Source organism: Amblyomma mixtum, chromosome 3 (genome assembly GCF_055824585.1).
Source record: "Amblyomma mixtum isolate Tamu chromosome 3, ASM5582458v1, whole genome shotgun sequence".
NCBI lineage: Eukaryota > Metazoa > Arthropoda > Arachnida > Ixodida > Ixodidae > Amblyomma > Amblyomma mixtum.
The window spans coordinates 90,437,206-90,454,306 of NC_143014.1; the positions used below are offsets into that span (position 1 = coordinate 90,437,206).

Genomic DNA, 17,101 nt, shown 5'->3' on the forward strand with positions numbered 1-17,101 from the left:
TTATTGTATCTATTGATGTGCTAGTTCATTTTATGCTTCCCAGTCTCTCTGTCGAGTTTCGTGCGCTTTATTCGGCCTTTGCGGCAACGAGTACGTACTAACACTATCAGACATCAACTTCTACTCAGTTTTTTTATGTCAGAAAAACCAAAAAAGTTGAAACACAAACGCAAAAGCTCCCATTCGTGCATTTCAACAGGCGGATGCCATGGTTTTGAGGAACCTTGCAAGAAGAAATAACATACTAAATGCAAATAAACCCCACGCAGAGCTCAGGACACACTTCAAAAGTTTCATCGCATATTCAAATGAAGACTGCTTTGGAGAAAATCCCTGCGCGTCACGTTCATTTGAAATTTCACGGCCGCCTTCGTTGCTTCCAATAACGTGCTTATAGCGGTTTTCTTTATCGCTGAAAGTGAAAGACTGTTGCGAACGGAATTTTTTGACGTGAATAAACACCGCCCATTCGTTACAGGAAGCCTGTTTCTGGGAAGTGAAAGATAAGCTAATTTCATAAGCGTCTATGCCCCCTCGGCGCGTAATAAAAAGGGCCAAGGTGACAACGTTGCAGGGCGTGCGCTTCTAATCGCGCTTGGCATTCCACTGCGGCCGCATTTCGTATTTTCTTCGTCTATAGCAACTCAGCAGGACACCAACAAGAGCGCGCTCACTGACGCAAATAAAGAGAAAAATTTTCGCCGAACTCCGTAATAGCTTCGAGGGAAATTGCAAGTGTTGTAAATTCCGGAAACTTCACTGCCGTGCCAAAATGCGCCGAGAAGTAAAGTCAGAACTAGCATTGGTACATGTTGTTGCGCGGGGGCGGCGTATCTCTATAACAAGGGGGGAAAAAAGCTCTAGTTCACGCTCGTTCTGGAATATAGGCTGCAGCTTGTTCCTTAAATTGGTTTTCTTCCTCTAAACGGAGAAAAATAAATAAATAAAGAACGCGCAGTCAAACATGCGCAGTCTCTTCGCACCAAGAGCAAATATTATTTCAAACTCTAGCTTCCTGGAATGCCGACCTGCCACTTCTTTACATAACTGATGAACTGCTTCGCCTGTCAGGCTACGCCGTGGACGTTAATGTAAACATTTCGCCCGTAAACTAAGAAGGAAGCAGCTATTTTTTGTTTTATTAATATTGTCATTTTTTCTACTCCTATCTTAAGTTGTCTTATGCAGCATCTAATTGAAAGAATGCTTGTTACTCCAGATTTTATACATTATGTTGTGTTTCACAATCATGTAAATGATTTATCGCTCTCTGTCCTATTTTCTTTCTTCTCGTTGTGAGTGCGAAGTGTTCTAAATCCTGAAATACTCAGTAAAGTGCTTAACTAGGTGCCGCTATACGATTGCTGTCGAGGTGAAATACGGCGTAACTTTCACTTTGGATGTAGAACACCGACATTAACGAGGTCTTTCATCGACTAGCTTTGCTTGCTATGTCATATTTTAAGACTTCGCCATACAGTTTAGAAAAGGCTATAAATAAAGATTTTAATCCACGTTAAGTAAGCGAAGGTGGTCGATGTTAATCCAAAGTCCTACAATAGAGTGCCCTAGAGCTCTCATTATTGCTTTGACACGTGAAAATACATCAATCAGTCATTTACTTAGCCCTGTTAAATCCCCACAATAGCCTGCTTACATGGCCTCAAATATGGACTCGTAACAATGTAATTAAAGCGTGGAGAACTGCTGAAGTGTTGACAACTTTTTGATCGGATGGAACGGTTGAAAACACTTAAGCCCACACTCTCTGAAAACATATTACGGTGAGCCATTGTTAGACCTACTGATTAACACTCGTAGTACTTTTGCTTAACATGCTGCGCGCCTTGTAGAAATAGGATATTTAACAGTCTCAGGATTGCAGAGTTTGCAGAAAGCAGTATTAAAATTGTGCATTTCTGAAACGCTTTTTTTTTCTTTTGCTTAGATTATTAGTTTGATTCCTGTAAAGAGCGCAAAATACGTCATCAAGCTGAATGTAACCATTTTTTTACCACCTGTAAACCCGCACACTACTAGAATACAGCCCTGCTGATTTGGCAGAAGCTCTCTACAACAAATTTTCTCTTGGCTAAAAACGAAGGATAATTCACAAAATACGAGTTTCAACCGCATCATGTCGCTCAGAAAGTAGCCTATGTTCGTATGCTGAGCCTATGTTCGTGTTTGCTTGTGTGCATGCGTGCGTGCGTTTGTGCGTGCGTTTGTGCGTGCGTTTGTGCTTGCGTGCGTGCGTGCATTTATTACTTGAGATTTCATGGCCAGCGTCCAGAACGCACGCGCCATGGACGAAGCGTACCGTATAAAACACGGTAACAAGACTTTCTGCGAGGAAGCGTCTAGAGGGAGTCATTGTTGTAGAAGAGATCGTGACAGCCAGGCGTAAGCGAGATGGCGGAGCTCTGCGTCCGCACCGACCGTGCGTGAGCGCCACGCTTCCGTATCGTGCTGCAGGTATAGCTTCCTGCTTCTGAGCGACAAGTTCTAGTCAGTTGTTTATCTATTTAAACATGATAATGCCCCAAAGTGCTTTACAGTAAGGGGAAGGCACGCAAGGGGGTAAATACGTCCAAAATGTGTGGTACAGTTGCAGATTACGAGCAGAGTTTCCACCTCATCGCTTCCAAGAAGTAATTTACATCGGTAAGGGAAACCCACTCTGGACTCACACATACATATGCACGCATAAGATTACGGCGATATACAGGGTGCTTCACCTAAGGCCTAACACAATTTTTAAAAATAGGCTTTTTGAGTTAGAAGAGCACTTTCTTTTGTCATAGCATTGTGAGTGGTGTAGTACATCAGAACGCAGCTAAGGCGTGCTAACTAGCAGGCTGGTTAACTAATATTGAATTGTTAACTTTTTAACTGTTACTGTTAGGACTCCTTAATTATTGAGAGGCGTGTAGCCCAACGTTAAATATATCCATCCAAGTTTTTGGAATTTCGAAAACGCAGTTACCCTCGGCACTGTTGCCCAACAAAATCTGGCTGTTTCGATAAGTTACACACACTAGAGAGGTTGCTTTGCCTGAAAGTTTCTCGAAAGCACGTGTATTTTTGCGCGATGTAGCGAAAATTTTTTGGGCCACAGCGGCGACGGTAATCATGCTTTCGGAATTCTAAACACTGATATGGATATCACTGAAGGTGGGCACGCCTCTCAATAGTTAAGGAGCCGAACAGTAATAGTTGAAAAGTTAATTATTTGTATTTAGTTAACCAGCCTGCTAGTAAAAATGTCGTAGCTGTATTCTGGTGTACCACACCGCTGACAATTCTATGCCGAAAAAAGCGCTTTCTGAATCAAAAAGCCTATATTTAAACATTGTGTAAAATCTTAGGTGAAACGCCCTGTATAGGCAACCCAACAGAGTTACATATTTTGTTTGAAAATTATATGAACAATTTTTAGAGACTATATTATTAGCAAGTATTTCCAGCTTTTCACAGATAATAAGAAAGCTAAACTTTGTTATCTTAATACTCGCGGGAAGATCGGTTCCTACTTTGCAAGAATGATCAGTCCGAGACGAAATATGGTGAACAGGAGATGCGGATCTTTGCGAATAGGGGGTCACCATGGCATAATGAATGAAAGAACGAGAAACGCAGAAACATGCGCCATATGTTAAGGTCTGAAATATTAAAAGTTTCCTTTATGAATGATGCACTTTGATACGGTGGGTATGATGAAAGGATGAAGCCTGCAGCTTTTTTTTTTTTTTTAACATGCCCAAGTTGGTATTGCTGCTTGAATTTCACATTTGAGGCGTATTTCAACGTACATCCCAGGAGAGATGTGTATGCCTTGTATGTACATTCTAAGAAGGATATGTAGGCATTGGAAGCGTTAACAACTAGATGCGTGTTCATAAGCCGCAAATATAGAGTAAGCATGTTTCAGTTCACGCGTGAATTTATAAATATCCTTAACGAGAGCTAGTCAATGCACTTGACAAGACTTCCTACACATTGACCATTGTGTAGGCTATTCTCGTTAACTGAGTCATTATGTGCAAGTAAAGAATATGTTCCATCAGCTTGCAACAAACTGAGATTAGTGATATGAGGCGATAATTATCTGGTGACGTACGCTCGCCAGATTTGTAAATTAGAATGACGTTTGCCGCTTTCCAGTCATCGCGAATGCACCCCGCGTTTAAAGATTGCTGGATTATGAGTTTTAGTGTAGTAGCTCAGCTAAAGTTCGGGCAGTCAGATTTAGAAGATTTGTATGGGTGCTGCCAGAAACAGGGCTACATTTAAGTGGCACTCGCTCAATAGTGGCAACTGTTCAAAACTTCATTTCGTCAAAACCAAGCTGGCAGAGTGGGTACCAATGTGATACAATTAGTCATAATTTATATGAAAGCAATCAGAATTATCTTTTGGTTACAGTTGCCCTCTGTGTGATCATCTGTGGTTCCGCAACGACCTCAGGACATTGCTGTCGTCTTGCCACTTGATGCTGCAAGAGACGTTTCCAGCTGTCGACTTTCTCAACATTGAGTTGTGCGCCAGCTGCAGCTGATTTTCGCTCTACACTGTCACAACCATGGCGTCAATTTTTTCTTGCAAATTTTCTTCGCTACCCACAGTTCCGGCACCTGGATTCATAATTCCCGTTTTCATCTCTTTTTTTCCACTATATTTCCTGAAGGATAATACAGCCGCCTTCTCATGAACCTTTCTTCACCAGTGCTCATTTTTTATTCGAGGATTGACCATATTGCATTTAGTTTTTCATGCGCATCGATATGGCTTTTCTTTCTGAATCGAAGACGCGTCTCCGAAAGTATTGCGACCCGTGTGATCGACGCAGCCCACGTACCAAACAGGACGAAGAGGATAGTGCGTGTCAGCATGCACTAAAGTGAAAACACTGAGAATCTCACCCCTCTCTCTACTTCCACGCCGGCGCTGCCTCAATAAATATGGCCGCAGTCACGCAATCTGCGTCTTATATATTTCTGGCGGCCTCAGACCAAAGCCAGAGCATAAGCAGCTACTTGCTTTGCACAACCTACTCCATCATCACCCCATCGTCATGGCTTTTTCGCAGAACGACTGATTATACGCCAATTTCCAACGGTTCTGACTTCTTACTGCTAGCCCCTGCCATGCCGGAGCCTCTGCCCTTAAACCAGAAGCAATCCAGCAACGGCTTCAGTGACAATCTTGAGGGGCGGTCTATCCACCTCGTCGACGAGCAACCCGCCAGCTTACCGACTTGTTTATTCTGTTCTGCAGCACTGTACAAGCACCGTTTACTGGGCTTTAAGCCCGGCTACTGTAGCCCGTGCTTTCTGGAAACGATGAGGAGGAAAGCTGCTACCATCAATGCCCACTAGACAGCAAGCAGTTCCACCTGTGCAAAACATTTCGGCCGACTGCCACCGACGGTGACCTGCTGTCTGCAGAGCAAGCGCACTACTGGAACAAGGGCGATGTATGTACACTGCCATGGTATCCACCCCAGACGGCAAGGACATCTGCTGCAGTGCCTGTTCTCGAGACGGTGGAGAGGAACGCCACAAGTCTTCGGTGTCCGCTTGACGGCAAGAACATTCATTCGGTGACCTGCTGTCCGACTTCTTAGCGCATTGCTGTACAAGAACAATGAACGAATGTACACTGACATTATAGAACACGTGCTGCACACCCAAGACTTTGCTTTCCGCAAGATAACTTGCGGCTTCTGTTTCAATAAACTACGGCATCGGATCTCGCCAGTGACGTGGAAACCATCTACCGGAAGACAACGAGGGCCGCGGCCTCGACAGTGACGCCAAAACAACACCAACAGGCTGCGGCCTGCTCAAACGAGGCCAACGTCTGGGATGAGAAGGACGTCCAGGCCGCAGTCCTCGAACAGTGCGCGGCAAGCAAAGGAACATTACATGGCATAGAAAATTAAGGTTCCATCCACGCGCGTGCTTGAGAAGCACTTGAAAGGAAGGGCTTGTCGAGGTCATGATGTCTGCAGCCGCCTCCATCGTTGTAGGACATGTCAAGCAGAAGATGAGGCTCTGTCCCCTCAGTGGGATAGAGCTCATCAATGGAAAAGCGCCTGGAGACGGCCGCAAAACCGCGCTTACCACCTTCATGGAATAGCTCCTGAATTCCGTCTACCGACGGTCGTTTTTAACAGAATAAAAACTGAAACTTTGTTCCGGACCTTATAAATCAGAGGAATACATAGATAACGACTTTATGGATCGCCCGTTAGGAACCGCTCATTAGGAACTGCCCTAAAGCTATAAGGCGTGAACGGTCGCAGCCTGTTTTGCTAATGGCGAATTCGGGGTGAGCCGTTCTTTCCAGTTTGGAGAAGGTAGGTGGGGTGCAAACGATACTATTCAGCGGCGTTGCAGCGCAAGATGGGCGCTCAGGTGAATATAAACCCAGTGGGTTTATTTTATAGTAGCGAGGAACAGTTGTGGCAGTGAACTGTCTTGATATCCAAGAAGGTACTGTTTATGGACTTTGTGAAGGGCGGTGGTTTAAGCCAGGAGGTGTGCTTCTTTTAGGTATAGACTATCGCGTTAACGGGAAGGGTTTCTTTTCTGAAGCAAGACGGCATATTCGTGTTTAATGTTCTTTCTATGATCAAATCAAATCAAATCAAATCTTTATTTCCATCGGTGCTACAGATGGAGGGCTACGGAAAAAAAGCTGCCACTTGGCAACTTGACGAGTCCGCAGCCCCAAATATAAGGCAGCGTGTAGACAGCACCAGATAATGAAAAAACAATAAACAAATCAAGACACTTCATCAGTGCAGAACAAAGGAAAAAAGTCCTGAGCTAGGTAAAACAAACATCAGAATAGATAAAATCAGGTTAGTCAATCGGCAAACATGTCTCTAAGTTTAAGAGTGGAACAAACTAAATAATTATGGTATCTATCCGCGAGGTTGGCTTCAAGTTGATTTGCGAGCTGCGTTTTCATCGACATGTATTCTCGTGCGTTCTATGTTCCACAATTTCTTGGGCCCTGGTGTATGTGGTTGTAGAGAAGATTATAATTTTGTATGTGAATTCAGCTGCTTGTTCTTATGAGACGTATAGATTTTAAGGAGTCTTTGATGAACCTTTTTTGAAGGGGAAATGAGGTTGTTTACTTCTAGGACCAGTATTAAGGCGTGTTGTTCTAGGGACCCTGCCGGATGTGTTAGGGAGTTGTCACTGGTGGGAACATAGACAGCTGCTGCTACTGACCCGTTGTCAAGGGCGGCTTTAGTATATCATCGAAAACGAGGAAACAATGAGTGCTGGCACTTCTGTTTGCTCTCACGCGGCAATGAATGCTTAGCAGGCGCTAATAGATATGTCTATTTGACCTAATCGCGTGCGCTTCTCCAGCCAAGCTGGCGCTTGCAAGCTAGCGTTCTGCTCGTCTTAACCAAGCGCTCCGATTTCGTTTCGCCAACGCGTCACAAGGACGAGAAGGTTGGCTTCCCTCTCAGCTTAACTGAGTATGCCATGCCAGCAGCGCAGACGTATACGGAAGCGCTGACGTTCCCCTGAAAGCAGCCGAGCGTATTGAACTGTATACAGCTGCGGCGAAACGAGAGTCAAGTGGCTGAAGCGTCGCCTAGCCACTACAGGTTTCCTTCAGATATACAGAAGCCATATTCGCTCTGTAATAGTGTACGTGGAATGTTTCACAGTGTCTGTCATTAGTATACCTGTTGACCTATGGGGACAGTGCGTCAGTTACTAGAGTTTGAGCATAGCCTTAGCCTTTGTGTTGTGATCGAACTGCAGCTATGGCGGACACATTCTAAGTGCGTCGCAAGGGTCGCTGATTTAAGGCCCATATTGGCGAACAAATAGGCTGACTTGACGCCTACCTTTATGGTTCACGCGTTCTCTGGCAATCTGGCAAGTTTAGTTTGGGTTCAGCAAAAAAACAAAAGAAATTCTTATTTTCTATTTAAAATTATGAGATATGAGCGGTTTCTGGAAGGAAATGAACTACATCCTACAACATTTTACAAAGGAATTACCGCGGTTAATGTTGCTTAAAACCGCTTCATGCCTGCACTGCGGGATTGCATTCAGCTGGGGGATTACACTCAGGATTACATTATATTAGAAACAATAGAGCGCTGAGTGAGTTCGTATAGATACAGATCATCGGCGCTGAGCTGCTGAAACAACGAGAACAGCGGCACGAAGAAGAACCTGTTGGGGAGCTGAATGACGGTATGAAGTCAAGCTGTTCTCGTTTAGTTGCGACGACCTGCACGTGACAAAACAGATACGCTAGCGTATGCTCTGTCATCTAACGGGCTAAAAAGACACCTCAGTCCCTTGGATTTAGAAAACAGAAAACTAAAGAAACGCGGTCATTCAGGTGACCGACTGGCAGCAAGAAGCATAATGATCGCCGGAATTAGAGGACGCGCATTTATTACAACCCTTTAGGCCTAGATGTCATAAGAATTCCATATCTCGGTGTCACCTTTTATCTTTTTGCCTTCTGCACCCTTCCAAAAGCTCGTTGCCGCATTCATTCTTTTATCTCTTCCTTCGACGAGGTTTCCGCCAGCATAGAGTTCGACGCCCCACTGCGCCCTTTGCTCGAATTATGCTTGTACACTGTTCCATTCGGCATGCTCCCCGACACGGGCGCCGCTGCTACTGCTGATTCAAAAAGGATCTGCTGACGGGCTTCAGCTAACTTATATACCGATGGTTTATCTAGTTCACATACGAGCTAGCCGGTTCGCCTTGCACGGTTGTCCCATCATAGTGCTGCGCCCTGGCCTGCAAAGATGTCTACTGCAGCTCTTGCTTTTTAGGAGCGGTGACGAGAACGCAACAAACCTGCGGTGCCCAAACACGGAAACTTCTGTCCGCTCAATGCTTTGTCACAGACAACCACCACGGTGAGCCGTAGTCCGAACTACGAGTGCACTGCTCGAATAAAGACAGTAGTACACCGGCACCCTAGAACACGCCGTTCACTCCCGGGACAGAACCATTTAAAAGGTGACTTGCGGGCATTTCTCTAAGCGTGCTAGTGTAGTGAAGCTTCACCGGTCATGCGGTAAACTATCCAGTCGAAAACCACAAAGGCCACGGCCTTCATCAGAAGGTGAAAGTGACTCGAAACACATGTATTTTGTACGTAGGAGACCAGAATACTGGATAAAAAAGTAGCCAAGGGTGGAAGGTCCGAACACTCCGCATGCAGAGACCAAGGAACAAACTGCGGTTAACCTACCTGTGTAGCCTTCCGTGTATGCGCCACTTAACACTTGCAAAAGTCCTTCGAGGCCATCGGGTCCAGGACCGTCTCCGCAGCTACAGGCGACGTCAAGCAGCGGCATGAGGCGTCAGAGCATCCTGGGCATAACACAGGCTATCAGCGAGCGCCTGGTGTTGGTCGCAGAAGCAGCGCTCATCCCCTTCCCTCGGGAACAATCTGTCGTGGGCGCCTGGAGCACTCTTCCCATGCGGCCACGGAAACAACAGCACCAAGAAAAGAAAAATACATGTAGATGGTAGGCCAATGCTCGAAGCTTCGTGTTGATATTTGCAATGTCGAGATCCCCCTTCCCCTATTATACTCTGCTATAAGATGCAGCTCTCCATCAAACCCAGCGTTAGTGAAGATTGACCGAAATGGCATGACCGGCCGACAGCTGCTCTAGCTGTCCCATGGGACGAGCCAGTTTATGCTGTACATGAACCTGCACGAACCCACTATTCACCCTGTAAGCAAAGAGTTGACCCATGTCTTCGGGAATGTGAAGAGAGGCTTGGAACTGCAGCTGTTTTTGTGTTCCTATAGTTGCCTTCGTTAATTTATAATACTCGCACCTTTATGTCAGCGACGGGGCATGTCCCGCCGTCTCTGTGTCCTGTTTTCTTCAAACCGCAAGTCAGTGAACGTCAGATGCCACCTGGAAGGTTCCCGAGTCGTCTAGATTCTCCGATACGGAAGTACGGTGACGGTTATTTAGTTGCCGTTAATAAGTGCTGCGAAAGCAAGCTCCGCGGACAGCTGCATTGTGCAAAATGTACAGTGACAGATAAAGGAAACTTGCAAGCAAACAGACCCGCAGAATTCGAACTGTCCGCACACTAAGAGAGTCAGCTTGAGGTATGCACGCGACAACCCCGGTCAAATGTCACTGGAGAACTGGGTAATCAACTAGTTACTGAGCATGCCAAAAACATGAAGTCAATTTGAATCATGAAAAGTATAAAATAGGATAACAGTTTCTCCTTATCACTTTTATTGCATCTCACTGCTATTAAAAGTAGAGTAATCGCTGTTTTCGTCAACGTGTGCACTGTGTCATGGACACCGCGTGCGTAGCTCATTATAGTATAACCACAGCGCCTCGTACATTTAGGCCCAAACTCTGAAAGTTTCCTTTCCTTCGAAGTCTTCCTAACCTTACGTGAGGCCACCTTTCAGCGAATGTTCGATTAAGGAAGCCAGCTTACTCTGAAAGCTCTCCTCGCCTCTCCTCAAGTAAGGAACGCATGCCGCGTGTCTGGGTTTGCGGATTCCTTCACATCGGCCAATAGGACGCCGAGTAGGAAGTTGCATTCCTGCGGCGACAAACAAGGCGGCGCCCTTCGGAGCTGGGCCCCTCGATTCGGTCTGAATTCGTCGTCGTTACTGCGTTTTTCAGTGCGTTCACTGGCCATAAATGGGCCATCGGCCTTTCGCTTCGTCTCAACTTGCCTCTAAGGAAAGTATGAGTGAGAAATTTCCCTTATTTTATTTAGATTGACGATTCAGCCGCCTTTAGGCTTAGGACGACTATCGGTTTGTTGACATAAATGGTTTCCGTTCTAACAACCAGATGGCGCCACTAGGCTGAGCTAGGAGGTAAACTCGTCCACCAGATGAAAAGTCAATAGCCACATAAGCGTCAATTGTCATGTCATTGCGTCGCTGTTTGCATAAGCTGAATAAAAAGTGGAAATTTGAGAAATGTTGTAACGTCCCGCAAGTTACCTGCGTTTAGCGTACGTAAGCATGCACACGCTTATTGTATGTACTATCAGCGTCAATTGAAACGCGAACAAGCCAATTGAAACGCGAACAGCACAACTCGCAGATATTACACTAGGGAGGCAAAATGCATGGGCAGTTGATTTTTCCATCGAAGCCGAAAAGACCGCTCTTCTGAAATGTTAATAGCCCACGCCTGTATTTCACCTCCAGCCTCTAATATGCTTGATTTTTTGTGCTCGCGTTTCAGGTGTTTTGTTCGCATTTCATTTGACGCTGATAGTACATAGACAGCGTCGATTTATGCTATTTGCTAGCCATATCTCTCACGCCACGAGCGGCGACGTGGTGGCCGGGAGGTGTGAACGAGGCGCCATTTCGGCGGCGGCGGATTTCGCTCGCTCTCGCCGCCGAATGCCCAAGTGTGACCGAGCCGCACCGGTGCGGAATCTGAACGCAAATTCTTCCTCTGAGTGCACTTCCACTGGATTCACCGTGTCACGAAGCGACCTAGCTGTTGGAGGATAGAGGTACACTTCATCGAATGGGTATTCACAAGCGCGGTTAAAAAATTGCGTGTAGTCGCCCGCGTAGCTGTCAGTCCACGCTGCCATTCACCCCCCCCCCCCCCCCCCCCCGCCGCGGTGGCTCAGTGGTTACGGCGCTCGGCTGCTGACCCGAAAGACGCGGGTTCGATTCCGGCCGCGGCGGCTGAATTTTGATGAAGGCGAAATTCTAGAGGCCCGTGTGCTGTGAGATGTCAGTGCACGTTAAAGAACCCCAGGTGGTCGAAATTTCCGGAGCCCTTCACTACGGCGTCCCTCATAGCCTGAGTTGCTTCGGGACGTTAAACCCCAATAAACCAAACCAAACCAAACCAAACCATTTTTCCTGCCTGCTCAACTGCGCTCACGCCGAGCTCGCGTCCTTGTGCCGCGTCTCTCCGCCCGCGTGAGTGTGCGGAGTCTCTTCTGGCAGCAGTGAGGTGAAGCGCTCCTCCAGGGCCAGGAGCGACGTAAGGACGCATGAAGGCAGCGGGCAGCTACCTTAACTGTGAGGAGGCACCAAGGACGACCTTACTTAGGGCTCCTCAGTAAGGAAGCTTTCAGATTGACATGAGGGCACCTCACTGCAGTGAAGGCTTCCTTACTGAGGTAAGAAAGCTTTCAGAGTTTGGGGGGTAGAGTACAACGTCCTGAAGCCACATTTGGGCTACGAGAAGTGTTCTCCTGGAGGGATCCTAAAGAATCTAGACACCTTGGATGGAAGAGGGACACTTCAGTGAACACTGCAGAGGTTAGCCCGCTGATCTATTTGGCAGGCTACTCTAAATTGTGGTAATAATGATGAAGCGAAACGCACTCGCACGAGACTCTCGCGCACACACTTACCCTCACAGGCCGCCGCAGTGGTTCAGTGGTTATGATGCTCGGCTGCTGAACCGAAAGATGTGGGTTCGATCCCGGCGAATTGCTGCAGGCTCGTGTACTATGCGATGTCAGAGCCCGCGGAAGACCCCCAGGTGGTAAAAATTATCCGCAGCCCTTCATTACGGCATCCCTCATAGCCTGAGTCGCTTTGGGATGTTAAACTCCATAAAATAAAAAAAAACTTACGCACACAGGATTATTATGGAGTTCGTATAAGAGCAGTGTCCCCAGAGAGACAATAAGGAGAGCCGCATCCAATTAATATTCTAAGTACAAGTCTATTCTCTCTCTCTTTCTGGGTTGATGTTTGCACAGCAGCAAACATCCTCTGGGGGTTGGGGTTTGCCTCTGGGGTCTGCGCCCAATAAACTCTGTCGACGCACAGCGGTCTACTTGCGAAAACGACCGGTAATCTCGCACCAGCTGTATTTCATTCTGTAGCCTCTTCCAGCTTATAATAGCTCCGTTTTCAGTTAAAATAGCGCCTGTGTTGTTAAAAGGCAGTAATCTATCCATACAAGCGGACTTCAGTTTGCCCGCACTGTCCCTTTCAGAACTATTAAGAGGTCTTCCGTAGCACGTAACACCGAAGCAGCATCGCCCCTACGTCGCAGAGCCCAAGGACGCTTTTGCGCTTAGCCACCCCGTTAAATGCGGCCGGGATTTGATCCCAAGATCTTGGCCTAAACAGCCGGACGCCATATTCACTCCGCCTTGAGGGTACAAACGGATAGCGTTGTGGGTTAACTGCCATATATGCAAAATGTCATTTTCTCCTTTATATTCATGGATCCCTGGGAGTCCTCATACCCTTTCTGGCGCAGTGGTGCAGCAGTTAAGCGATGCGTCACTGCCCTGCGATGTCGGGTGCTCCCATCGATGAGCATTGTGTGGCAGGTCCCTCTTCCCGAGCGACCAATCATTAATTTAACTGCCACCTACCACGGTGGTTAATTTGCTCACAATCCGCTGGGCAGGTTGGGATGACGCGGCAAGGTCACGTGACCTCGGTAGCACACCTGCCTCCTTGGTTGCTCTCTGAGTACGACCCGCCAAAGTCATGCTTGTGATTTTTCGCTCACAATGCCGACAACGCCAACGACAGATTGTCTGGGTAACGGGACCTATAACCCTATCGCGTTAAAGTTGGAAGGGACACTATGCCCCGCCATAAGGATATGACGCGATAACGTTAATGGGTTAGTGCCCATATGTACGGAATTGGTCATTCCCTTTCTACATCCATGGATCGCTGGGAGTCCGCATACTACTCCTGGCGTAGTACTGCAGTGGTGAATTGATGCGTCACTGCACCATTCCATGGCAGGTGCTGCCACCGATGGGGCTCGTGCGACATAGGTTGCTCTTGCCGAGTAACTTCTCACGGCGAATCATCAATTTTACTGCCACCCGCCACGGTGGTCAATTTGCTCAAAATCCGGTGGGCAGGTTGGGATGACGTCACATGGTCACGTGACCTATGCCCCCCCCCCCCCCTTGTTGCTTGTCCCGTTATTTTTCGCTCACAACGCCGACGACGCCGGATTTTCCGCAGAACGGTAGCCTAAACGGTACCGCGTTAAAAAAAATGAGTGGTGTAGTGGACAAGGGCTCATTTTTACGTAGCATTATGTAGCATTATGTAGCAAGCAAACACTACAATGAGAAGGCAGTCTAGATGAAATTCAACGTTGAACAGGGCTGACGGTGGCTGAAAAAAAAAAAACATTATTGTAAGGTGGCCGTATGTGCCAGTTTGCGCGCTACTGTCCGTGCAGGAATGGCGGCTTGTTTACCTAAGGGCACAGAGTTGCCTCCGCATGCGGATCAAGAAAGACGAAGGGCTCAGATCGACGAGAATGCGAAAATTGAGGAACCTCTACAGATCGCGGAAGAATCGAGCGCATGATGCACTAGCCTTCGCATTTTCCGCGCTTCCCGCGGTGTATTTTCGCCGTGTTTCAGGCGTGGAGTCCTACGCAGCGAGATAAGTTGTTCTTGATCCTGGTCTCAAGCGGGCAATGCTGAACCGTCGCACAGCCCCGTTCGAAGGTCCCCGAATGCTGCAAGCGCTGAGAACTGAACGCGAAGCGCTCGGCGAGCACTTTGTGCAGCTTGTAGCTGTCTCCAAAGCGAACGGGAATTGTAGACGGGATCGTGAAACGGCTGTCGGTGTCGCTCTCTGGGGATGATATAGCTCCTCACTATCGGGCGTACTTGAGCAAATCCCGCCGAGTATTGTACAGGAGGGAACCGAGGCGGGGCTACATATAAAGCATGTCCCCAGTGGCATAATGCTCTTAGACATCCACACACACCCGGGAAACAAACGCGCGCCACCGATTCCCACAGTGCAAATGGAAGGAGGGCCTGCTACGCGTCTAGAGAAAGCGTCTCGCGGCAGGCAGCAGAAACGGAAAAGAATGCAAGGGTATTTCAAGGGCTTAGCGGTGCAGATAAGATCTTACCCAAGATCGCAAGGAAAAGCGGTTTCCGGAGCACTTAGAGTTTTTCTCCCGCTGTCAAATACACAAGAGCTGCAGCGGAGAACAGTCAGGGATATGTGGTGAGACTGTATAAAATCATTTTTAAAAATACTTTTCGCTCGTGCCACTATGGAATAACGAACTTAACAATTGTAATACGAAGTAACTTTTTTGGGGAGTGGACGGTTGAATTATTGGGGAACAGAACTACAAAGCGGCACCAACGTGGCGCGGCGGGCCCGGGGCACTCATAGTTACATGATTTCAAATTTAGTGTTTTACCGAACTATGTTTTAGCTAGCTTGCAACATTAAGACCAAAATAGCTAAATTCTTCACTTGCGAATATATCTGCGTATGCACGTAAAACTGAAAAAGCCACAGCGAAAAGCTTCAAGTAAGTAGCTTCAGCGTGGCAGTGGCCTGTGAACAACTTCGCGAGCTTGGTCTTTCAGGGCGAAGAAAATTGAAAACAACATAGGACACAAAAAAGGTTTCAGTGACCACAAACCATAACATTAAAACAATAAAACAGAGGAAAAGGAGCATTATGAAACTAAAATAACGCGAGCACACTAGGTGCAAATACAGTGAGACTGTCGACTAGTGCTCATGCAGAGATTAGACGTTTTTTCCAGCGTTATATTTAAAGATCAATCATATTTGATATGTCATATTTTATTTATGTATGTGAAGTAATTACTAGCATTCAAAAAAAGATATCTCTTATACAGTGCGTCATATTTAGGAAAACGTGTAGAATTTCTCATATTTCGGTGCATTTAGTTCAAATAGGCTTCAGTTTCGTATTTGAAAGGAATGTAAAACATTGTAGATAAGCTGGAAAGTGGTAACATTTTGGAATGCAATATAACTGATATTCAAAATTAAAATCAACATGGATAACAATGCTTAAAAGAGGTTTCAATGTGAGCTGTGTTAAAAAACACAGCATTACTCGACGACTGTTTTGAAGACTACTTTTAGGAGGCTTTTTCCAGAATAAATAAACACAGTAACTGCGACAGTGCTTTTTTTTTATAAAGCATCAAGCTGCCTCAACAAAAACGAATAGAGACTGCCTAAAAGCGTACCTTAGTAGGTATACGGCCTCTCAAATGTCTATTTTTCCTTCACACCGTTTCTACAGGCGTTATCCCGAAAGCACAATCGTTTTGTAATACGTGTAAACGGTTTAACAGCCTCTCCTACGAATTAATTTAGACCTTGCTCAGCCACAAATATTCTTAACAAATTTACAGTACCATACGAGACGTATTTTTTAATACAAGCTTTCTGTAGCTAATGCCTAAATTCTAAAGCCTTGAGCTACAAGTGTTTTGTTTATATATATTAAGTGCTAGCTAGAAACGGGCTCCTGGCATTAGATGCAATCTCGTTAACTTTCATAAACGCGACAGCTTTAAAATCGATGGGTAGAGTTTCCGGCAATGTTCCCTTTCTGTCACGCACACATACACCATTGCAAGAGTTAAAATCCCGCTTAACGTAACCACCTCTTTTCGTTTGGCGCTCCATAATATGCATTGCCCGTGAGAGCTTTTATATGGGCAAATGTGTACAAGTTAAAAGCGATGCAGCGCCTATAGTAAGCTTTAGGTCCCATAAACAGCTTGCCGTTATTCATAATAGCTACTAAATAAAAATAATGAAGAATAACAATAGGTCGAGTGGGGGAGAAATAATATGTACTGCATGCTTAATTGGCAAAATGTGAAGGTCATCAATGTCTGCACTTTTGCTGTTAATTAATGACAGGATAGTGGCAGTGATTTCATTCAGTTATTTATAACTCCCTCATTCTTTTCCACTTTAACTATTGTCATCTGATCTGGTGCGGTACCGCTACCTCTAGCATGAATAAGCTACTGGTACTGCAGAAAAAAATTCTGTTCTCTTTATTTCCGGCTCGTATGAAGCTCACACAGAAGCCCTTTTTCACAGTCTCAATATCCTCCCAGTTCAGTTTCTATATAATCGCGCATTACTTGAGCTATATTTTAAAACCAAAAACCGAGGGAATAACTTTATTGCGATATTATTGATCCTCACAAGAATTACTAATTTTATGAAACACCTCACCTTGAAATATGGCACATCACATTTGTGCGCAGAAACCGTACGGTGTTCAGTCATTGTGCTTCACGTTGCCATC

General features: G+C 46.1%; 1 protein-coding gene and 1 long non-coding RNA gene across 6 annotated transcripts in view; one reads left to right on the plus strand and one right to left on the minus strand.

Annotated features, from left to right (window-relative positions):
• The window catches only part of Oamb (Octopamine receptor in mushroom bodies), a 510,270-nt gene that overhangs the window by 248,522 nt on the left and 244,647 nt on the right, over positions 1-17,101 (plus strand). The gene's annotated exons all lie outside the window — the stretch shown is intronic.
• LOC149350918 (uncharacterized) overlaps positions 1-17,101 on the minus strand; it is a 72,170-nt gene that overhangs the window by 24,525 nt on the left and 30,544 nt on the right. The window contains exon 2 of the long non-coding RNA XR_016290471.1: positions 9,262-9,383. This is a non-coding gene — a long non-coding RNA (uncharacterized LOC149350918). The remainder of the gene's footprint in view (positions 1-9,261; positions 9,384-17,101) is intronic.